This window comes from Grampus griseus (genome assembly GCF_964374135.1).
Source record: "Grampus griseus genome assembly, chromosome: 11".
Taxonomy (NCBI): Eukaryota; Metazoa; Chordata; class Mammalia; order Artiodactyla; family Delphinidae; genus Grampus; species Grampus griseus.
In genome coordinates, this window is record NC_139005.1 from 66896229 (window position 1) to 66920576 (window position 24348).

General features: G+C 37.6%; 1 protein-coding gene across 1 annotated transcript in view; it reads left to right on the plus strand.

The window, feature by feature from the left end:
- The window catches only part of TMTC2 (transmembrane O-mannosyltransferase targeting cadherins 2), a 390337-nt gene that overhangs the window by 224954 nt on the left and 141035 nt on the right, over positions 1 to 24348 (plus strand). The gene's annotated exons all lie outside the window — the stretch shown is intronic.

The following is a 24348-nucleotide window of genomic DNA, read 5'->3' on the forward strand; positions in this document are numbered from 1 at the left end:
AATTGCTGGTGTCAAAATATATATAGAACATGTACTAAACCTGGGGAGTTATCAAATAAGATAATGTTTTTCTTTTATTTTTCCACCCCCTCCTTCAATGGTAGTGACAATTAGGTTGGGATAATGGGATAATTTAGAATGTCTGTGTATGTTGGGTTAGAAAAATCCCTGGGGAAAAATCTGTTCTGTTATTTGAATGGAAAGCCCCAGGGGGTGCAGTTAGATGTGAGTGGATAAATGCAAATTAAACTGAAATCCTTTTTCTGCTCTTGTATTTATGACACTCTTTTATTTATTAGTAATAGAAACTTAGTCTAAACTTGCTTGAACACAAAAGAGAATTTATTAGCCTCCATAACTGAAAATCCCTGGGGTTGACTAGATGAAAGCACAATTAGATCCAGGTGTTTTATTATGTTTCGGGTATTTGTCTCCATTTTGTGTCTTTGGTTTCTTTTGGGTTCACTCCTTTCTCTGTGGGACTCTAAGTTAATGAAATGACTCATGCACCTTTATGCATATAGACTCAGTCTCTGAAGGACTTGTCTTGGTGTCTCTATTAATCCTGGAAAAAGATCTCTGACTGACCTTTCTGGGATCATGGATCGATTCTTAAATGAAACTTTGGGCCGTGTGTCCGGGGCTGTAAGAGCCCTCCATTGACAGTGCCTCTGGGGTTGGAATAGAAAGGAGGAGGACCAGTTCCCTGTAGGAAGGGACCAGGCATATAAGATGTCTACTGCTTGTGTCTAATGGCTGCTATGTAATATTGACAATATTAAACTAATTTGTCAGCTTCATTTTTTTTTTTTTTTTTTTTGCGGTACGCGGGCCTCTCACTGTTGTGGCCTCTCCCGTTGCGGAGCACAGGCTCCGGACGCGCAGGGTCAGCGGCCATGGCTCACGGGCCCAGCCGCTCCGCGCCATGTGGGATCTTCCCGGACAGGGGCACGAACCCGTGTCCCCTGCATCGGCAGGCGGACTCTCAGCCCTGCGCCACCAGGGAAGCCCCTGTCAGCTTCATTTTTAATGTGCCTTTGTGTTCTGGTTATCTCTAATCTTTTGTACTGGGTAAATCTAAAAGTACAGATGTAAAAAAATTTTTTTTAAAAACCACCAAAATATCTAGATTTTTAAGGGAAAGCAGACAAGATGAGCTCAGTTTAACTTCCTGTTTGTACATTTACCTTTTCTTTAACTTCCTAGACTTTAACCCTGGGGTCTCAGTCTCCTGGCCTATAGTCTGAATTAGGTCAGCATGTGTTTTGTGTTGACCTGCACAGTGTTCAATTTTCTCTTTTTTACCTGGGATGCCTTCAGGTGGAGCACTCCCTCTCCAGTTTACACACCCCTGATAATGGGATGTGTTTCATACTTCATCATTTTCCCCGAAGTAATTTGAGATTGCATCTTTTTCTTTATTTGAATGGATATATCTAGATACAACTACAAAGGCTTTCCCCCCATGTCTTCTTCATCTAAATAATGTGATGTTCCTATATTATTGATTAGTATTGATTATTGAATACTGTTTTTATTTCATGAAAAAGAACCTTATCAGTTTGACAAATTTACACAAACATTCTTTTTCTTTTTCTTTTTTTTTTTTTGCCTCTGAAAGTAATGTTGTCAAAGGGAACTCTTGCCTTGCAATATGGGATGCCAGTTTGCTTCTGGTGCCCATTCTTCATACATTGTCAGGGGAGAAAGTAGCTGAACAACCAGCATCTCTTCTTTGAACTTGTTTTTCTCTCTCTCATCTATAGCCACTGGTTGAAAAGTTACCTACCTTCTGGTGTTACTTGTTGGGCAAGGGTTGAAAGAAAAAGGAAATGTGTCCAACCAGCCTTAGTCTTTGCTGAGAAGAGAAATTTATTCAATTAGATGAATATACTTTACATGTAATTTAAAAGCTGCATCTTATAACTTACTCTGTGGATGCATATGTAAACTGTGAAAGCATATAGATACATCTCCCTAAACCCTAATGAAAAATTCTTGCTGAAGAAGCGGTTATTAACAAGATTTGGTTTCTTCCCCCCTATTAGTAGGAAAAGGGATATGGCATAATGCCATTTATAGTTTCAAAATCATTTTACTACTGTGACAGGTTTTTTTAACTAAACTGTTGGCTCAAGTGGAGAGGCCTAAATTCCACAAGAAATGTCGGCAATAATTTTGAAGGATTACATAACCCATGTGGTTGACAGAATTCTGATACATAAATAATTATGTTTCAAAATAGGTGAGTTATTCAATGATTTTTTTTTTTTTTTTTTTTTTTTTGCGGTACGCGGGCCTCTCACTGTTGTGGCCTCTCCCGTTGCGGAGCACAGGCTCCGGACGCGCAGGCTCAGCGGCCATGGCTCACGGGCCCAGCCGCTCCGCGGCATGTGGGATCTTCCCGGACCGGGGCACGATCCCACGTCCCCTGCATCGGCAGGCAGACTCTCAACCACTGCGCCACCAGGGAAGCCACAATTCTACTCTTAATAACAATAGATGTAGTACATTTATTGCATAACCTTATATTTAACCTTTTATTCATATTATCAAATTTATTAAAATTCAGTAGTTCCCACAAGTAATTTTAAGCCCAGGTTTGACAGATCTGCCTTATGATGTTGGTTTCTCTTTTCAGGTATAATAAATTTTCAGGGACAAAGCAGATGGACCACCACTCAGTGATTTACACTGTCAGATCTTATAAATACGTAGTCGACTTTCAACCTTTTAACTGCACCACCCACTGCCATTTGAAATACAATTGATTTCTCGTCTGAAAAATGCTCTGTTCTTTCACTGTTACAGATTTGTCCCAGTCAGTCTGTTCCAATTGCCACCTAAACAGGGAATTCAATAGAGCATTGAATATTTCATTAGGCATTAGATTTCAGAATGCAGATGATAAATGTAATGTGGTTTAATCAATTCTTGATTATCTTACATAACAGATGGGATTATTTCTGTGGATAATAGAGATTTTGCCATCATAAGTTGTCATTTTTGTTCTGTAAGCATCTAAGTAATCATCCAATCTGAGAAGCTAGGAAAGGAGCAATACAATAAACTAATAAATGTAAGGGAAGTAAAAAGAAAATGTTAATGAAGTAGAATATGGAGAAATAATGGGAAGTAATGAATAAATGTAAGAGCTTTTTCTTTAAAAGATCAACAATATATGGCAAAAGTAATGGACAAAATAGAAAATCTCAAATATACAATACAGTACTGAGAATGAGAAAGGGCCTGCATCCAGATGTATGGAAGCTTAAAATAACAAAATGTTAGTTATGTATATGAAAGTCTTAGTAATATGAATACTTTTCTGGGAAAATATAAATGATTAACATTAGCCCAAGAAGAAGTTGGCATTCTGAATCAAAAACCTTGGAAAAATTTGAAAACCATATTAAAGAATTTTCTCTCCAAGGAACCAAGTTAAGGCATTTCACAAGTAAGTTCTATCAAGTCATTAATCAAACGGTATTTCTTGCATTAGTTACACTTCTCACTTATTTTTGTGAAGCTAAATAAAACTGACAGCAAAAGGTCTGATGATATTTAAAACCAAAACACAAAAGAATAACGACAACAACAAAACTCAAAAAACAAAACAAAAAGCAAACAAGCAAGAACAAATAACAGAACCGAAACAGGCCAATAGACTTATGAATATAAACGTAGACATATCTTAAAATTAATATAGTGGATGCAGCAGCATATTAAAGATTAAAACACTACTATCAGATGAGATTTATTCTAAGTTTTATAGTGGGGTATTCAATACCACAATTCAATTGCTATACTCTTTCAATTTAAAAAGTCAGAAGAGGAAAAAAATTATCTTTTCTAGAAGTGCCAGGAAGGCTTTCGATCAACATCTGCCTCAGAGAACAAGACATAAATGAACTAGGAATAAATAAATACTTCTACAACATAAAGATTATCTGTCTAAAGTTATAGAAATACCATATTTGATATTGAAGTACTATGGTCATTGCCATTCATATTCAGCTTCATGAAGTAGTGGCAGTTCCTTATTGGTCATTATATCTCTCCATATCCACAGGAGTTCTGACTATATTTGTTGCTTTTATAAATGAATTATGAAATTCATATCAGAGCAGAGGAGATTCCATTTGTCACTATAAGTGGTAAGATTAGTAATGGGTATTAGCCACATTCTTTGAATTGTGTAAGTATATGTTGATCATTGTCATTAAACAATTCTGGGTTATGACAGCCTTCTTGAATGAGGTGTCTAGAGTTGTTATCTTGAAGTTTCAGAAACAAAGACATTTATGTTAGCGTTAGTTTGTGTATTAGTTTCCGTAACAAAGTACTGCAAATTAGGTGGTTTAAAATAATAGAAATTTATTATGGCACAGTTCCGGAGGCTAGCAGTTCACAGTGAAGGTGTCCACAGGGCAAGCTCCCTCTGAAAGCTTTAGGGGAATCCTTCCTTGCCTCTTTCCTGTGGTTTGCTGCCATTCTTTGGAGTTCCTTGGCTTGCAGCTAGCTGCATGACCCCAGTCTCTGCCTTTGTCATCACATGACAATCTCCCTGTGTAACTTTGCCTTCACATCCTCTTATCTGGATACCAGTCATATTAGATTAGGGGCCCACCCTTGTTATCACATTACATCTGCAGTGATCCTTTTTCCAAGAAAGGACATATTCTAAGGTATGGGGGTTACAACTTCAACATACCTTTTTTGGGAGAGACATAATTCAACCAATAGCTGCCTATTGGGAGCTTCATTTTAAGAGGCAGAGTGACACATAGTGGTACCATTCTATCTATCCGCAGTACCAAGCACAATGTCAAACACATGAGTTTTTAACGGGGGGTGAGGATTGAGGAAGCTAAAAATCTGCATAGAATTTCAACAAGTTTATATATCTCATGATGCCGAGAACTCTGTCTTCAAAGGAAGTAATATAGGAGGATAGAGCAGTGAGGGAATGTGGGGTGCAGAGTTGTCACCATAGATCTAGTTCTAATGAGAGATTTTTTTGTTTGTTCAGGACCAGCTTTTGAGGACCCTTGAGAGGTTAGAAGGATCAGAGATTACAGGATGGAAGTGGTGGGACTATCTGATAATGGGGTGGAGCCATTCCTTGAATCCCCGTTGAAAACAAGGCATGAGAAGCCTGTGGAAGTGAGGTCTGTAGAAATGAGGGGGAAAGTAACCCTTGGCCAAAAGGCTAGAGTTCAGGGCAGGGTTTCCTGCCAAGTTCCATGGATGTGTGTATGTATGTGTATAAAGGATGGAGGGAGGTGTTCAAAGGATACCAGGTAAGCAGGCTGGTCTCCCAAAATAGACAATTCAGGAGAGGCTATCAAACAGGAGGGCCAGGAGGTGCTTGCCATGTCTGATATCAAGTAAATGGGACTGAGAGATTTTGGTGAAATTCCATTGGCTTGGGGTCACCAGAGATCTGGATACACAACTCATCTTTAGTGATTCCTGGAAGGAGGTGAGACAGCTTGCAGGTACCTACCTACCTGTTCACATGGCAAGAGCAAAGTCTAACACTTACTGCATACTTTCATTTTGTTTTAATTGATCATTTTTACCACTTAATAGAATCTTGTTGAAAACATTGAAGCAGTACTGAAGAATAAGCAATAAAGCATAAAAATTATTATTGCATTCCTTACACATCTTTTCCCCTCCTCTAGTATATTTTCACTTTTTTCATAAGCATTTCTATATGTAGTTACAACATGTAGTTATACAAGCATCCTTTTAACTTTTTCCCCTGTGTATGGAATCACCAGTGATTTTTTTACTTCTGGATGTATATACAAATGTGTCATAATTTTCATGACCGTCTCTGCTTTCATTAACATTACATTGTTTCAATTGGGGCTGTTACACAGACAGCATTAATAAACGTCCAATGGAATGGTTTCAAAACTATGTTGCTTCAAAACCCTGTTTCCGTAATTACCAGTGGAGTTTATTTTGTTTATTAGCTCTTTGTAATTTTCCTGGGAATTAGTTGTTCAGGTTTCTTGCCTGGTTCTTTATTGAGAAGTTTTTCTTGTTGATTTGTGGGGTTTAAGGTGAAAATGGGTCCCTCCGCCGCACTTACATGTATAACACAAACATCTTTTCTGCAGGTATTTTCTCCTAGTTTTTGCTTGTATTTTTACTTGTCTTATGATAATCGTTATTGTATATAACTTGAATCTCTCTCTATATATATATAAAAAAAAATCCACAGAACCTTTCCTTTAAAACCTCTGTAATTTTGTGTCTCTATGAAAACCCTTCATAGGCTAATATTTTCTAAAGTTATTGTCCATTTTTTGAATAGTTTTAGAATTATTTTTGGTTTTTTTCTTTAGGTACTTAGTCCACCCTGGATATATTATTTTTTGTATTAAGGTATTTTTTTTTCCAAAATGAAAACTAATGTCCCCATAATAATTTATTGAATGCTTCACACCTAGGCCAAGTTTGTATATAACCCTGGAGTCATTGTCATGGGCTTTATTTTGGTCTTTCGGTAACCCACACCGAGAACAATTTGTTTTATTTACTGTAACTTCTACTATATTTTATATTTTAAGGCAAGTTTCCCATTCTTCTTATTTATTTTCAAGCAATTCTTGATTATTCCTCTGTGTTTTGTCTTTAATATGAACATGATCATAGCCTTGTTAAATTGCATTATAAGTCTGGAGTTTTAGTTGGTTTTCCAGTGACTATACGTTCAAGTGAGGTAAACTGACGTGGTTATACTCTCCAAGTTTCCCTTCTAGATATGTGTGTTTTTACATTTATTTCAATTTTTAAATTTCCCATATTGAAAATACTGTATTTTGGTTCAAAAAGGCCTCACATATTTGAGGTTGATTTATTCTTTTCTTTTTTTAACATCTTTATTGGAGTATAATTGCTTTACAGTGTTCTGTTAGTTTCTGCTGTATAACAAAGTGAATCAGGTATATGCATATGTATATCCCCATATCCCCTCCCTCTTGCATCTCCCTCCCACCCTCCTTATCCCACTCCTCTAGGTGGTCTCAAAGCACTGAGCTGATCTCCCTGTGCTATGCAGCTGCTTCCCACTAGCCATCTATTTTACATTTGGTAGTATATATAAGTCCATGCCACTCTCTCACTTCGTCCCAGCTTACCCTTCCCCCACCCCATGTCCTTAAGTCCATTCTTAACGTCTGTCTCTTTATTCCTGTCCTGCCCTTAGGTTCAGCAGAACCACTTAAAAATTTTTTTTTCAGATTCCATATATATGTATTAGCATACAGTATTTGTTTTTCTCTTTCTGACTTACTTCACTCTGTATGACGGACTCTAGGTCCATCCACCTCACTACAAATAACTCAATTTCGTTTCTTTTTATGGCTGAGTAATATTCCATTGTATATATGTGCCACATCTTCTTTATCCATTCATCTATCGATGGACACTTAGGTTGCTTCCAAGTCCTGGCTATTGTAAATAGTGCTGCAGTAAACATTGTGGTACATGACTCTTTTTAAACTATGGTTTTCTGAGGGTATATGGCCAGTAGTGGGATTGCTGGGTCGTATGTTACTTCTACGTTTAGTTTTTTAAGAAACCTCCATACTGTTCTCCGTAGTGGCTGTATCAATTTACATTCGCACCAACAGTGCAAGGGGGTTCCCTTTTCTCTACACCCTCTCCAGCATTTACTGTTTGTAGATTTTTTTGATGATGCCATTTCTGAATGGTGTGAAGTAATAACTCATTGTAGTTTTGATTCCATTTCTCTAATGATTAGTGATGTTAAGCATCTTTTCATGTATTTGTTGGCAATCTGTGTATCTTCTTTGGAGAAATGTCTATTTAGGTCTTCTGCCCAGTTTTGTATTAGGGTTGTTTGTTTTTATGATATTGAGCTGCATGAGCTGCTTGTATATTTTGGAGATTAATCCTTTGTCAGTTGCTTTATTTGCAAATATTTTCTCCCATTGTCTCTTCATCTTTTTTATGGTTTTCTTTGCTGTGCAAAAGCTTTTAAGTTTCATTAGGTCCCATTTGTTTATTTTTATTTCCATTTCTGTAGAGGTGGGTCAAAAAAGATTTTGCTGTGATTTATGTCATAGAGTGTTCTGCCTATGTTTTCCTCTGAGAGTTTTACAGTGTCTGGCCTTATATTTAGGTCGTTAATCCATTTTGAGTTTATTTTTATATATGGTGTTAGGGAGTGTTCTAATTTCATTCTTCTACATGTAGCTGTCCAGTTTTCTCAGCACCATTTATTAAAGAGGCTATCTTTTCTCCACTGTATTCTCTTGCCTCCTTTATCAAAGATAAGGTGACCATTTGTGTGTGGGTTTATCTCTGGGCTTTCTATCCTGTTGCATTGATCTATATTTCTGTTTTTGTGCCAGTACCATACTGTCTTGATTACTGTAGCTTTGTAGTATAGTCTGAAGCCAGGAAGCCTGATTCCTCCAGCTCCGTTTTTCGTTCTCAAGGTTGCTTTGGTTATTCGGGGTCTTTTGTGTTTCCATACAAATTGTGAAATTTCTTGTTCTAGTTCTGTGAAAAATGCCAGTGGTAGTTTGATAGGGATTGCATTGACTCTGTAGATTCCTTTGGGTAGTAGAGTCATTTCACAATGTTGATTCTTCCAATCCAAGAACATGGTATATCTCTCCATCTGTTCGTATCATCTTTAATTTCTTTCATCAGTGTCTTATAATTTTCTGCATACAGGTCTTTTGTCTCCTTAGGTAGGTTTATTCCTAGATATTTTATTCTTTTTGTTGCAATGGTAAATGGGAGTGTTTTCTTGATTTCACTTTCAGATTTTTCATCCTTAGTGTATAGGAATGCCAGAGATTTCTGTGCATTAAGTTTGTATCCTGCTACTTTACCAAATTCATTGATTAGCTCTAGTAGTTTTCTGGTAGCATCGTTAGGATTCTCTATGTAGAGTATCATGTCATCTGCAAAGAGCGACAGCTTTACTTCTTCTTTTCCGATTTGGATTCCTTTTATTTCCTTTTCTTCTCTGATTGCTGTGGCTAAAACTTCCAAAACTATGTTGAATAAGAGTGGTGAGAGTGGGCAACCTTGTCTTGTTCCTGATCTTAGTGGAAACGCTTTCAGTTTTTCACCATTGAGGATGATGTTGGCTGTGGGTTTGTCATATATGGCCTTTATTATGTTGAGGAAAGTTCCCTCTATGCCTACGTTCTGCAGGGTTTTTATCATTGAATAAATGACAAAATGTTGAATTTTGTCAAAAGCTTTCTCTGCATCTATTGAGATGATCATATGGTTTTTCTCCTTCAATTTGTTAATATGGTGTATCACGTTGATTGATTTGCGTATATTGAAGAATCCTTGCATTCCTGGAATAAACCCCACTTGATCATGGTGTATGATCCGTTTAATGTGCTGTTGGATTCTGTTTGTTGAGGATTTTTGCATCTATGTTCATCAGTGATATTGGCCTGTAGTTTTCTTTCTTTGTGACATCCTTGTCTGGTTTTGGTATCAGGGTGATGGTGGCCTCATAGAATGAGTTGGGGAGTGTTCCTCCCTCTGCTATATTTTGGAAGAGTTTGAGAAGGATAGGTGATAGCTCTTCTCTAAATGTTTGATAGAATTCGCCTGTGAAGCCATCTGGTCCTGGGCTTTTGCTTGTTGGAAGATTTTTAATCACAGTTTCAATTTCAGTGCTTGTGATTGGTCTGTTCATATTTTCTATTTCTTCCTGATTCAGTCTTGGCAGGTTGTGCCTTTCTAAGAATTTGTCCATTTCTTCCAGGTTGTCCATTTTATTGGCATAGAGTTGCTTGTAGTAATCTCTCATGATCTTTTTTATTTCTGCAGTGTCAGTTGTTACTTCTCCTTTTACATTTCTAATTCTATTGATTTGAGTCTTCTCCCTTTTTTTCTTGATGAGTCTGGCTAATGGTTTATCAATTTTGTTTATCCTTTCAAAGAACCAGCTTTTAGTTTTATTGATCTTTGCTATCGTTTCCTTCATTTCTTTTTCATTTATTTCTGATCTGATTTTTATGATTTCTTTCCTTCTGCTAACTTTGGGGTTTTTTTGTTCTTCTTTCTCTAATTGCTTTAGGTGCAAGGTTAGGTTGTTTATTCGAGATGTTTCCTGTTTCTTAAGGTAGGATTGTATTGCTATAAACTTCACTCTTAGAACTGCTTTTACTGCATCCCATAGATTTTGAGTCGTCGTGTCTCCATTGTCATTTGTTTCTAGGTATTTTTTGATTTCCTCTTTGATTTCTTCAGTGATCACTTCGTTATTAAGTAGTGTATTGTTTAGCCTCCATGTGTTTTTATTTTTTACAGATCTTTTCCTGTAATTGATATCTAGTCTCATAGCGTTGTGGTCGGAAAAGATACTTGATACAATTTCAATTTTCTTAAATTTACCAAGGCTTGATTTGTGACCCAAGATATGATCTATCCTGGAGAATGTTCCATGAGCACTTGAGAAAAATGTGTATTCTGTTGTTTTTGGATGGAATGTCCTACAAATATCAATTAAGTCCATCTCATTTAATGTATCATTTAAAGCTTGTGTTTCCTTATTTATTTTCATTTTGGATGATCTGTCCATTGGTGAAAGTGGGGTGTTAAAGTCCCCTACTATGAATGTGTTACTGTCGATTTCCCCTTTTATGGCTGTCAGTATTTGCCTTATGTATTGAGGTGCTCCTATGTTGGGTGCATAAATATTTACAATTGTTATATCTTCTTCTTGGATCGATCCCTTGATCATTATGTAGTGTCCTTCTTTGTCTCTTCTAATAGTCTTTGTTTTAAAGTCTATTTTGTCTGATATGAGAATTGCTACTCCAGCTTTCTTTTGGTTTCCATTTGCATGAAATACCTTTTTCCATCCCCTTACTTTCAGTCTGTATGTGTCTCTAGGTCTGAAGTGGGTCTCTTGTAGACAGCAAATATATGGGTCTTGTTTTTGTATCCATTCAGCCAATCTGTGTCTTTTGGTGGGAGCATTTAGTCCATTTACATTTAAGGTAATTATCGATATGTGTGTTCCCATTCCCATTTTCTTAATTGTTTTGGGTTCGTTATTGTAGGTCTTTTCCTTCTTTTGTGTTTCTTGCCTAGAGAAGTTCCTTTAGCAGTTGTTGTAGAGCTGGTTAGGTGGTGCTGAACTCTCTCAGCTTTTGCTTGTCTGTAAAGGTTTTAATTTCTCCATCAAATCTGAATGAGATCCTTGCTGGGTAGAGTAATCTTGGTTGCAGGTTTTTCTCCTTCATCACTTTCAATATGTCCTGCCACTCCCTTCTGGCTTGCAGAGTTTCTGCTGAAAGATCAGCTGTTAACCTTATGGGGATTCCCTTGTGTGTTATTTGTTGTTTTTCCCTTGCTGCTTTTAATATGTTTTCTTTGTATTTAATTTTTGACAGTTTGATTAATATGTGTCTTGGCGTATTTCTCCTTGGATTTATCCTGTATGGGACTCTCTGTGCTTCCTGGACTTGATTAACTATTTCCTTTCCCATATTAGGGAAGTTTTCAACTATAATCTCTTCAAATATTTTCTCAGTCCCTTTCTTTTTCCCTTCTTCTTCTGGAACCCCTATAATTCGAATGTTGGTGCGTTTAATGTTGTCCCAGAGGTCTCTGAGACTGTCCTCAGTTCTTTTCATTCTGTTTTCTTTATTCTGCTCTGCAGTAGTTATTTCCACTATTTTATCTTCCAGGTCACTTATCCGTTCTTCTGCCTCAGTTATTCTGCTATTGATCCCATCTAGAGTATTTTTCATTTCATTTATTGTGTTGTTCATCATTGTTTGTTTCATCTTTAGTTCTTCTAGGTCCTTGTTAACTGATTCTTGCATTTTGTCTATTCTATTTCCAAGATTTTGGATCATCTTTACTATCATTATTCTGAATTCTTTTTCAGGTAGACTGCCTATTTCCTCTTCATTTGTTAGGTCTGGTGGGTTTTTATCTTGCTCCTTCATCTGCTGTGTGTTTTTCTGTCTTTTCATTTTGCTTATCTTACTGTGTTTGGGGTCTCCTTTTTGCAGGCTGAAGGTTCGTAGTTCCCGCTGTTTTTTGTGTCTGTCCCCAGTGGCTAAGTTTGGTTCAGTGGGTTGTGTAGGCTTCCTGGTGGAGGGTACTAGTGCCTGTGTTCTGGTGGATGAGGCTGGATCTTGTCTTTCTGGTGGGCGGGTCCACGTCTGGTGGTGTGTTTTGGGGTGTCTGTAGACTTATTATGATTTTGGGCAGCCTCTCTGCTAATGGGTGGGGTTGTGTTCCTGTCTTGCTAGTTGTTTGGCATAGGATGTCCAGCACCGTAGCTTGCTGGTCGTTGAGTGGAGCTGGGTGCTGGCGTTGAGATGGAGATCTCTGGGAGATTTTTGCAATTTGATATTATGTGGAGCTGGGAGGTCTCTTGTGGACCAGTGTCCTGAAGTTGGCTCTCCCACCTCAGAGGCACAGCACTAACTCCTGGCTGCAGCACCAAGAGCCTTTCATCCACACTGCTCCTTAATTTAGGATGATTTGTTGTCTATTCATGTATTCCACAGATGCAGGGTACATCAAGTTGATTGTGGAGCTTTAATCCGCTGCTTCTGAGGCTGCTGGGAGAGATTTCCCTTTCTCTTCTTTGTTCTCACAGCTCCCAGGGTCTCAGCTTTGGATTTGGCCTCGCCTGTGCGTGTAGGTTGCCGGAGGGCGTCTGTTCTTCGCTCAGACAGGACGGGGTTAAATATCACTCAGGCCGGGTGGGGGGGGGGGGGCGGAAGGGAGGGGTACGGAGTGCGGGGCGAGCCTGCAGCGGCAGAGGCCGGTGTGACGTTGCACCAGCCTGAGGCGCGCCGTGCGTTCTCCCGGGGGAGTTGTCCCTGGATCCCGGGACCCTGGCAGTGGCGGGCTGTACAGGCTCCCCGGAAGGGGGTGTGGATAGTGACCTGTGCTCGCACACAGGCTTCTTGGTGGCGGCAACAGCCGCCTTAGCGTCTCATGTCTGTCTCTGGGCTCCGCACTTTTAGCCGCGGCTCGCACCCGTCTCTGGAGCTCTCTTAAGCAGCGTTCTTAATCCCCTCTCCTCGTGCACCAGGAAACAAAGAGGGAAGAAAATGTCTCTTGCCTCTTCGGCAGCTCCAGACTTTTCCCCGGACTCCCTGCCGGCTAGCCGCGGTGCACTAACGCCCTGCAGGCTGTGTTCACGCCGCCAACCCCAGTCCTCTCCCGGCGCTCTCACAGAAGCCGGAGCCTGAGCTCCCAGCCCCGCCCGCCCCGTTGGGCGAGCAGACAAGCCTCTCGGCTGGTGAGTGCTGGTCGGCCCCGATCCTCTGCGCTGGAATCTCTCCGCTTTGCCCTCCGCACCCCTGTTGCTGTGCTCTCCTCCGCGGCTCCCAAGCTCCCCCACTCCGCCTCCCGAAGTCTCCACCCGCGAAGGGGCTTCCTAGTGTGTGGACACTTTTCCTCCTTCACAGCTCCCTCCCGCTGGTGCAGGACCCGTCCCTATCCTTTTGTCTCTATTTTTTTTCTTTTGCCCTAACCAGGTACGTGGGGGGTTCCTTGCCTTTTTGGAGGTCTGAGGTCTTCTGCCAGCGTTCAGTAGGTGCTCCATAGGAGTTGTTCCACGCGTAGATGTATTTCTGGTGTATCTGTGGGGAGGAAGGTGATCTCCGAGTCTTACTCTTCCGCCATCTTCCCGGAAGTCCCTTGAGTATATTTTAGCATTAAATTATCCATTCTTGAGTTTTGGCCATGCTACACTATATTCAAGAAATTTGGCCAAGCCTATCAAGATGCCAAGATAGATTAAGGCAAGAGAATTAATATATGATGACCTGGACATCTGTAGGATGGTAAAGAGGAAGTCAGAAATAATTTAATTTCATAACACATCCAGGTCAGTTAAAAAAGAAAAAAATCACAAGATGAAAAATTTTTTATGCAGGTTTTATAGTGTAAAGCATCATACGTAATTATTAGTTCAAATTACAAATTGTAGGTAACATGAAGGCTCATTTTACAGCATTCAAATATCTAGTGAGTTTTTTGCAAGTAGTTTGAGGGAAGGAACAATCAGTTTAGGTGCATGGGGTGCTTAGTTGCCTGGGGTGATCAGTCCCAGAGCAACCTACTTATATAATAAAAACACACAGAAGAGTGACAGAGTTCCCCTGTGGTAGTAGTGTTTTCATGGGATTTCCCCCACTATACTGTCACAGGTGCTAGAAGGACTCAGTCCAGTCAAATCTGCATGAGAATCATAAGTCTGTTCGGTAAGCATATGTACCCATGTGTTAAAATTTGTTAAAATTTAAAATTTAAATTAAATTTAAATTAAAAATTTGTTAAAATCCATGTGTTTAATTTATAAGAACATCAGGCTAAGGAGTATTGGATGGATTAATTTATAATGACATTAGTCTAAGACAGCCTGATGCTATGAAACCTCTTGGCTGAAGCTCTTCCTTCCTTGGAAAGTGCTGGAATAAGTGCTGTTGGCATTTGCCTCTGTAAATCCCCATTTACAGACCTTTCTTCCAAGTCAAACCACCTCTCTTTCATGAAGACTTTTACATTTTGTACTCAGTGGTTGTGTTAATATAGTTAAACAAGTAAGCACTTCATACCTGCTAGCTTCATGGCCATTTTCTTTCCACAGTTCATTTTTTGAACACTGGTTCTCTGATTCATTGTGAGTTGATTTTACAGTCTAGCTTTCAAGGTGAAATCTGTTTTCTTGGCACTCTAAAATCCCCAATGCTGATAACACCTATGTCAAACATCACTAATTTTCACCCATTTATGAGATGTAATGACCAATTATAAAGTTTGATTAATACTGATTATATTTTCTGAGTACATTGGTATATATGAACACATTTGTAAGTTTGTGTATTGGAAATAAGGATTCATTACTTCATTCAACAAATATTAGTGCCTTCAGAGTGACAGGTATTCTATTAGATGGTAGGAATAAGCTGACAAAGAAAGTATAGTTTCTGCCCTCAAGTAGCTTGAAGTTTGGATTTAAAAATATGTTAAGTAATATAAAGTAATATCTCTTCTAAGAGAGAGATGCTTATATTATTATGAGAAGGCAGGGACTTAACTCAGGCTGGAGAAAAAGGAAGAATAATAAAGAGAAAGACAAGAGGAATCACACTTGAAAGACAAATGAACAAGGTTGTTTAAGGGGAAAATTGTACAGTTTTGGCTACGTAAGTTTCAGATGACTCTTGGGCATCCACGAAGCAACTAGAACGTGTTTCTGCCACTCATGAGAGCATTCTGAGGTAGAGGATGTGGATTTTGGAGTAATTATCTAAGTGTGTAAATTGAAACTGACTGTCAATAATGTGTGTGTGTGTGTGTGTGTGTGTGTGTGTGTGTGTGTGTATGTAATATGTATAAGGATAAAGGAAAGAAGGACCATGGATGGAATCCTGGGAAATACGAATATTGAAGGAGCTTGGTAGAGAAAGTGGAACCATAAAGTGTGCTCAAGGAGAAGGAAAGAAGCCCAGGGTACTTTGATGCCATTGAAGCTGATGGATAGGACAGTAAGAAGGGAGAAAATGGCCAAAGATCATGTACTGTAGAGAAGTTAATTATTTCTATGAGGTTTTTGTGTCCCTGTGGGGGAAAAAAAATAGTGGCATCAATCATGGGTCTAGAAACTTGGAAATATTATTCACTTCTCCTGAATGTAGTAGAGAATAATATTTTGCCATCACAAAGCTACAAGATATCCTAGAGAATAATTTTATCCTATGAAATCCATGGACACAATGACCAAAGAATTGAAATTCACACTAGGAGCTCCTTAGGGACTGGGGATGTAATTTATTTATGTCTTTATTTCTAGCACATAGTGAAGTCCTTGACACCTTCTTGGTACTAACAAGTGCTTTTGGATAGAATTGAATTAAACCACTTATTATTTCACACTCATTTCTTTTATAGCAGTGGAAACTACACATTGTGGTACTGGTGTCTAGGATTGCTTGCTGGAACTAACTGTTAAACTTTGCCCTCCCCATTGCAACCCAAAGTAAAATTGAGGGAAATCAGAATCCTTTTAGAAATTGGAGTCTGGCAAAGCGAAAGAAGGAGATTAAATCATTCCTATGCTTGTTTGTGTTATAGGTTTTCTATTACAAATGTAGTTTTAAAATGGCATTGTATGGGTCATGCTTTTCTATGTAGAAATACTCATTCAAAATTAACTGTATATAGAGAGTTAAACTATTTTCCATGTTGGAAAAACGATGAAAGGCATTTTTCTGAAATCTCATTAAAATGGCCTTTAATTTCATAGTCATTTTTATCCAGAGCACTGCAGGTAAATTTGAAGACATGTATTAGAAAGCCTATAAAAGAGGTTTATTAAGAAATTCATAATTGCATCCTGTTTTAATGCCTTTTGTTTGGTTTAACTTTAAAACTGATTAAAAGTTGCTCAAATGGCCAGAAGCATTTTTGTTGTTGTTCCTAAAATTATGTTCATGTGGAAAGTGAAGGCTGATAGGCAGCAGAATTTCAAATAAATTAATTTCAGTTTTCTCAGAAGGAGGTTTTGCACTATGAAAAAAAAAAGTGTCTTTTTTCCTCTACTCCTGAAAAAACTGAACAGATGTAAATTTGTTATTTGAGTAGTTCCAATCAGTCCTCTGCAGATTTCCAATTACTATGACTTAAGAATTATTTCCTAGATACACCAGGAAATATAGTAATATTGTCTTCCATTTAATTTATTTTTTCTCTTACACAAAACGTAACTGATTTTGCCTGTGTTTTGGAGAAGTTGCTTAAAGTATAATTGAAGTTGGAGGCCATCTGGGTATTCAGATGATGGTGAATTTTAAAAATTAATATCTTGTCATCTGCTGCTTATTTTTCTCTTATATGTTATTCATATAAACATGTACTAAATTATTACTGTGGCTAAATTATATCTCATATCACTCCTTTCAATTCTTTCCTCCAAACAATTGCATGGGGCTCCCCAGATGCACTATTTAAACTGCAGCCCCTCCACTGCTCTCACACTCCTGTTCTCCTTAATTCCTTTTTTTTACATTACATTTATCACCTTCTAGTGAACTTTATAATTTCCTATTTAGCTCTGTATAATGGTATTAAAATAAATACAAATGTATAGTTTATTTTGTATATTGCTAACATGTAAGCTCCCTGAAGACAGGGTTTATATATATATGTCTCCTAAGTGCCTAGCACAGTGCTTAGCTAACAGAAACAAGCTCGATAAATATATGTTGTATGTATATTTATGTGTGCTTTCCACGATTTAGGTACATCCATTTTCCTTAAGCTCTTTGTGTGTGAAGAGTGCATCAAGGATTATTTCAGAGACTTGCCTCCCTGCTTTTTCTTTCTTCCTCTGTCCCTGTTTACCTCTGTAGAATCAGAGACCGAAGGATGCCCTTTCTCTTTACTCCTCCATTGCTTGCAATTACAGTGCCCCTAAGTTGACTTTGCCCCAGGCACCCTTGTAGTTGGAAATGACTAGATAGAGGTTGGATGAATGGCAAGAGGAAGGAGTGATCCCATCTTGCAGTTCTGATAATAAGGAGAACACTGTGAGGAAATGCTCGCCAATCATCTAGAGAAGAACAACCAGATCCAACCTGGTCAGTGTAACCACATCTCATCATCAGACTCAGGAAATGACAGGCAGACACTTTTCTTAGAGAATAGAAATTTCAGGTTAGGGGATTAATCTGAGCTGTCCTGAAGTCTAAAGGTAGTCCAATTTTGAACGCCGTTTATATTCTGTGAATAGCCTTTGGTTTTTCATTTTAATGACTGTGTGTGTGTGTGTGTGTGTGTGTGTGTGTGTGTGTGTGTAAAAAGCAAGTGGCGCTGAAAGTATTCACCCATTTTTCTCTTCATTGAGCACCTCAGTCCCCAACTTTTCATCATTCCGTTCAGATCTTCTGGCGCTCCGCCAGCTCTTTTTCCTTGTCTCCAGCCACAAATTTGCCTCTGGTTCCCACTGCTAGGACCTGTAAATGATGACTCCTGACACGAATAGATCCTTGCTCTCTTGACCCTTGAGTTGGGTGAAGGGACATCTCTTCTCAGCAGCAAAATTAAACCTGCAAGGGCAGTTTTAGGAACATTGTTATAAATGGTGTTTTCTTTCAGTTCTTCAAGTACTGCAGGATAAGCCCATGAGTGAATTGTTTCTAGGTTGTAAAATCTATTCCAGGCCAAAAGAGATAGGCTAAGACTTTCGTTTTTGGAACTGCTCATGCCTGTTCTTAAGTTAGAAACTGCTGGTTTGACCTAACACCTATTCCTGCTGGTCTGTGAGATACATGATACCTTTTCCTCTTTCATAATTTATTGCTTCAACAGCAGACTTTTGTTAGAGCCCTGCTGTTAAGGGACAAAGAAAACACCCACTTTGTTGAACATTTATGTTTAAAGTGAGTGCATTGCACTAAATCACTGTGTGCCCATGGGAACATCTCTAACCCAAATTATAACCATATCTGTGATGGAATCAGGCCCTGATTTTTTTTGGTAATATTTTTTTGAGTGTGTTGATTCCTGTGGAATTCACAAATGTTCTTTTTTTTTTTTTTTCCCCCAGTGCCTGAACAAACTAGTTTTAAGTTAGGTTTCCTTCTGTGGACTTCCACAGTGCATCAGACTGTATCATGGTACCCTGTACACAACTTTGTTACTGCTTTTTAAATTATCTCTCTTTTCTGCCAGTCATTAAAATCTCTATAATGGCACTTTCAAAATATATTTTGAATGAATGAATGAACAAACCAAGAGTCTAATTACATTGACTTTTACTGAGCAGGTCAAGCTTTGGCCTACTCCTGTATCCCAGCTTGGGGTTCCTCCACAGTGATTGTACACCATCCAACTGACAAATATCTCTCCTTCAAAAAATGACATAATAATTAGTCATCGATTTTGGATAGCCCCAGTAAATAGCAAAGAATAAAAGCAAGTCTGTATATAGGTTTAAAGTTCCATCACTGGTGGTCAATGCCTTTGTCTTAGGTATGCTTTAGTTCTTAATTTTGCTAGTTTCAAATCACAAAATTCTCTTAGAGAATGAGGAAATATTTGAAAGAGATTTGACTATGGTCCCAGAAAATATATATAGACCTACCTGAATAATATTTGTTTTTGTGGGGAGAAAAGGAGTGGGCAAAAGGGAAAAGTTTCATTTTTTAAAAAATTTAACTCTCACCTTTGCACCATGGAGGCAGCTTTGTGAAATATTAAGGGCATGGGTTTTGGCATTAAACAGACTTGGATTCAGATCTCCCATTTATTGGTCCTGCACTTGGTCAAGTTGCTTAATCCTTGTTCTTCATCTGCAAAATTGGGCTCTGATATCACCTAGTGTTGTAGCAAGGATTAAATAAAGTTCCTGGGAACTTGATATAATTGTATAATAAAAGCTAAAGAGTTTGTTAGCTGTTAATTTCATTCCGCTTCTAACAGCTCACAGCTCTCTTGTGTGAGGATATTGCTTACACTCACTGGTAAACATTTCCATTAAGAGAAGTAGGTCTTGAGCACAAGAATAACTCAGGGAAACCCCTTTATAAGTTGTATTAATCAGAGTCTCCAGAGAAACTGAACCGCTAGTGTGTGTGTGTGTGTGTGTGTGTGTGTGTGTGTGTGTGTGTGTATAGTAAAGAGATTTATTGTAAGTCATTGATTTATGAAATTATGAAGGTTGAAAAGTCTCATGATCTGCCCTCTGCAAGCTGGAGACCCAGGAAGGATGGTGGTGTAAATTCCAGTCTGAGTCTGTAAGCCTGACAACCAGGATTACTGAGGGCAGATCAGTGTCCCAGCTGAGACAGAGAGGAAGAAATCTTCCTATTCTCTTTTTTGTTCTATTCAGACCCTCAACAGATTGGATGATGCCCACCTACAATGGGAAAGACAATATGCTTTACTCCATCTGCTGAATACAATGCTAATCTTCCTGAAACATCCCCACAGACATACTCAGAAATAATGTTTAACTAGTGTTCTGGGTCTCCTATGATCCAATGAAATAGACACATAAAATTAACTGTCACACCAAGTATATTGGTTATGATGCATTTCTTGGTGAAGTTGACTTGGCATTGGAGGCTGTAGTTTACCCACCTTTGAAGCAAATCCAAGATGTTTATATATTGGGATGGGTATGTATAAATACAGAAAGAGAGAAGAGAAATTTGTTGATACAGAAAATGGAAAAGCACTGGGTATATGAGCAGGAGAGAGAGGGCAATTATAAATGCTTAAACTAAGAACAGGTACATATTCCCAGTGGACGAATATGGGAAAAGACATGGAAAGACATGTGAGTTGAAGCCTGGCAGCTCTGAATTTGAGTCTCATCTTAAGACTTTCCAGTTGTGTTATCATGGGCAAGTTGTTTAATTTCTATCTCTGATGTTTTCATATCTCTAAAGTAAAAAGAGTAATAATATTTGAAATTGCTAATTTTAATTATGAAAATAAATAATATGGAAAACACACATCGAGTGTTAATTCTCTTTCTTACTTCCTCTTAAGTGCTATTTTTTAACTAGGAAATTATATTCACACCTATTATTATTGTATGACATGTAGAGGAAAATATAGCCGTAATTATATATTCGGAAGACAGGTATAAAGTGAATTATGCATATATTAATATACAGTGTAGTCTGTGTATCCCAGATCCAACAAAATTAGCTGTGTAGATTTGAGTAGCCATTCCGATTTGGGGGCTCCTTATTTGTAAAATGGGGATTATACCTTTATAGGTTTATTGAGAGAATTACATAAGATAATAATCGTGAAGCATTTTGTTCAGGACGTGTTACAGAGTAGAAGTGGACTTATATGGGATAAAGGCTTATTTAGATGGCATAGTCCAGGCTCTAACTCAGAAGAAGTATCTTCGTAATGAATGCTCCATTTAACTGAGTCTTCATCTATTTTTCAGACATGGTACTATAGTGAGGATACGTTTCTATTTCTTTAGACCCTAAGCAAAAACTAATTTTAAAATAAAGTTAATAAAAGCTACAACTTGTTCATTTTCCCTCTGATAGGAATTGATGAGGTTTTTAGTAATGTGTTGGAAATATAAAAACAGTTTTTTGATTGGATGCCTACTGCCCCATATTTGATAGGTTAGAATAAAAAACAATCATCTTTATGAAATAGGATGTCATTACTGTACTTTATTCAGTTGTCAAAGTCTAAACAAAATCCAATTTAGAACAAATAAACAGGTCTGTGTCAAAAGAAAGACACCAGAGAGGAGGCTTAACTGTATTTTCTGAAACTGTATTACTTGGCAGTTCTGTGACACTTAGAAATGATACCCACTGAAACGGGTTTCAGCTTTGGGGAGCTACGTAATAGAATCCTGTGTGCGCATCTGTCTAGTTCACGTCACATGATTGTTGTCTTTTTCTCCATCTCCAGTTCCATTCTTCTTCATGCAATGAAAGTATGGAGCGGGGAAACAACTTGCTCATTGCTCAGTGGGATTTAACCTTTTCAAGAAGTGACATCTTTTTATTTTGCTCAGAGTACATACAGTATATAGTTATCATGTATAATAACTTAGCAGTAGTTTAAAATTAGTATCCAATTAAATTATGCTTTTTGTAACAAACATATTATTATTCTAATAAATTGAAATTGTGTGTTTTAAGTAAAAAGTTAACTGTTTATATTCCCTTTCTCTCTTAGTGCTTTTCTAGTTTAATTAAAGAAAAGGAGAGAAGGAAAGTTGAGTTTATGATTTGAGAAAAAAAAATATGAGTAGAGGGAATTCTTTTGCGTGGTCCTCAAATACAAAATCTGTTATCCTAGGGTGACCTGAAAGCCATAGATGTGCCATGTGAGACCAGAAAATTTATATAGCTTTGTCTCTGGAATCTCCTGTGGAACTCAAATTCAATCACTTATATCTCACTTATATCTTTTTTCTGAGATTAAAATCCTACCTATTTCTATTTCATGTGATAATGCCTATGAATTTGCTTCTTTCTAGTTATTTGAGGATTGAGAGGATTAACTGAAATGCTTTTATATTAAAAAATGCTACTAATGTCATCACTCTTTTGGGCAAAGAGTGATAACTCTGACCACTCTGATGTCTAGAAATTTAATTTAAGAGTTCTAATTTCATGCCCCTATTACACTCTAAAATTGTATAAGTTTAATTGAATATTTTAATTGCAAATTTCATACTTGGCAAATTGTCTCATCTGGTTATCACTCAAAACCAGACAACACATACTTTATATTCATTCAAATATAATTAATAGAAGTTTTCCTTAAAATTCTCTATAAGAGCCATACTTGATATTACATATTTTAGTTTTTAAAAAAACAAAAGAAAAACGAAACAAAACAATGCATGTGCTTTTATATGTATCTATTTTTTAAATTTTATTTTATTTATTTTTTTATACAGCAGCTTCTTATTAGTTATCCATTTTATACATATTAGTGTATATATGTCAATCCCGATTCATCACACCACCACCCCCCGCCGCTTTCCCCCCTTGGTGTCCATACGTTTGTTCTCTACATCTGTGTCTCTATTTCTGCCCTGCAAACCGGTTCATCTGTACCATTTTTCTAGGTTCCACATACATGCATTAATATACGATATTTGTTTTTCTCTTTCTGACCTACTTCACTTTGTATGACGGTCTCTAGATCCATGCACATCTCTACAAATGACCCAATGGAATATTACTCAGCCAAATAAAGGAACGAAATTGGGTCATTTACATGTGCTTTTTTATCAGTAGAGAAGAGGATAAGAAAGTAAGTGGTAAGAAATCCCAAATAACATTAGCTTAAACTAGTTAAAATTGTATTCTCTGTACAGAGAAGTCCAGAGGTGTGCAGTCCCAAGGTCATGGGAAATTTTTATAAAGGGCTCAGTTTCTGGGCTCCTTTCAGTTTGCTCTCTACCATCTTCAGAACAGGGCTTTTCTCTACCATCCTCAGAACTGGGCCTCCACCTATAGTCAGCAGGACAGAGGAAGGGTAAGGGAGAACATGCTCCCTCCTCTTTGAGGACTTTTCCTAGAGGGCCTCTGGCTACTGTGCTTTCATTTATTGGATAGAATTTAGTCACATGACCAAGACTCCTGTACTGATTGATTCTGGTTCTTTGTATGTATTCAGTGGCTTGTGCATATTAGATACTTAATTTCTAAGCTCTTGTGTCACCCTAAACCTTGGCATTACTGCAGTTGATTCAAGTAGTAGTAATTTATTCATTTTACTTACAGCTTCTGTTTTTAAAAAGGACTTTGAGTTTCATTCCAGGATAGTCACTTGAGATTTTTGCCTGATACCTATTTTATCAAGCAAGATTTGGGGGCATTTGTGTGTTATGAGTTTGACATGCTGTAAATTATCACTTCTGTCTGATAATAGAGATTAACGATTTATGTTTCCAAATATCCTATTATGAACATAGACTAAAAGTAGGCATTAATCTTGGAAAAACAGAAGAAATGCAACTGTAATGCCATTTCACAATTAAATTATATAAAATCTCATTATTAGAGTCATCAGCTGAATTAGCAAAATCAGTTATTAAATGTGAATTAATGCAAAGTTTGAATATGATGCCAAGCCAATGCCAATTAATGTCAGTTGGGAAATTTCAGAGGCATGAATACTTTAGGAAAGCATTGAACATCTAAAACATATAATGTCTTATCTCTGAGGAAAGAAATCTTAGTTTCAGAGTACCTACATGTGTTAAAAGATAATCAAACAAAATAAAGTTCAGAAAAAATGTCTCAATTTAACATGAACATGATGTTTTTGTTAGTATTTGGACCTTAAGGATTATCAATTATTTTGTGAACCATTGCCTGTAAACATTAAACTATCTGATTTATTTTGATGACTAAGAATTTTTGCCCAGGGAATAACCAAACAACTTATTACTGAAATATTCTCAATAACATAATCTTAATTTTAAGTTGTTTTAGCTTTTCAGTTTCCAGAAGGCTTCTAACATAGATCGTCATTTAATTTCCATGAAGCTTGTCGTTACTGCTACTGGTAGATTAAAATGCTATCCTCTGTAACTTTGAGTTTTCATAAGTATGGCGGCCTGATCTGTCTGGAACTCCATTCCCTGCATGCTTGCCTTCCCTACAAACCTCACCTGACCTGTCATCGTGGAAAAGTGTCCCTTTTGTGGGTTCCCAGAACACTTTATGCTTCATTTACACTGTATTGTGAGTGTTTGATCATCTGTCTTCACCATGAGATAGTTCATTCAAAAAATATTTACCTATTGTTTGGTAATCTTATTCTCAATGTTTAATA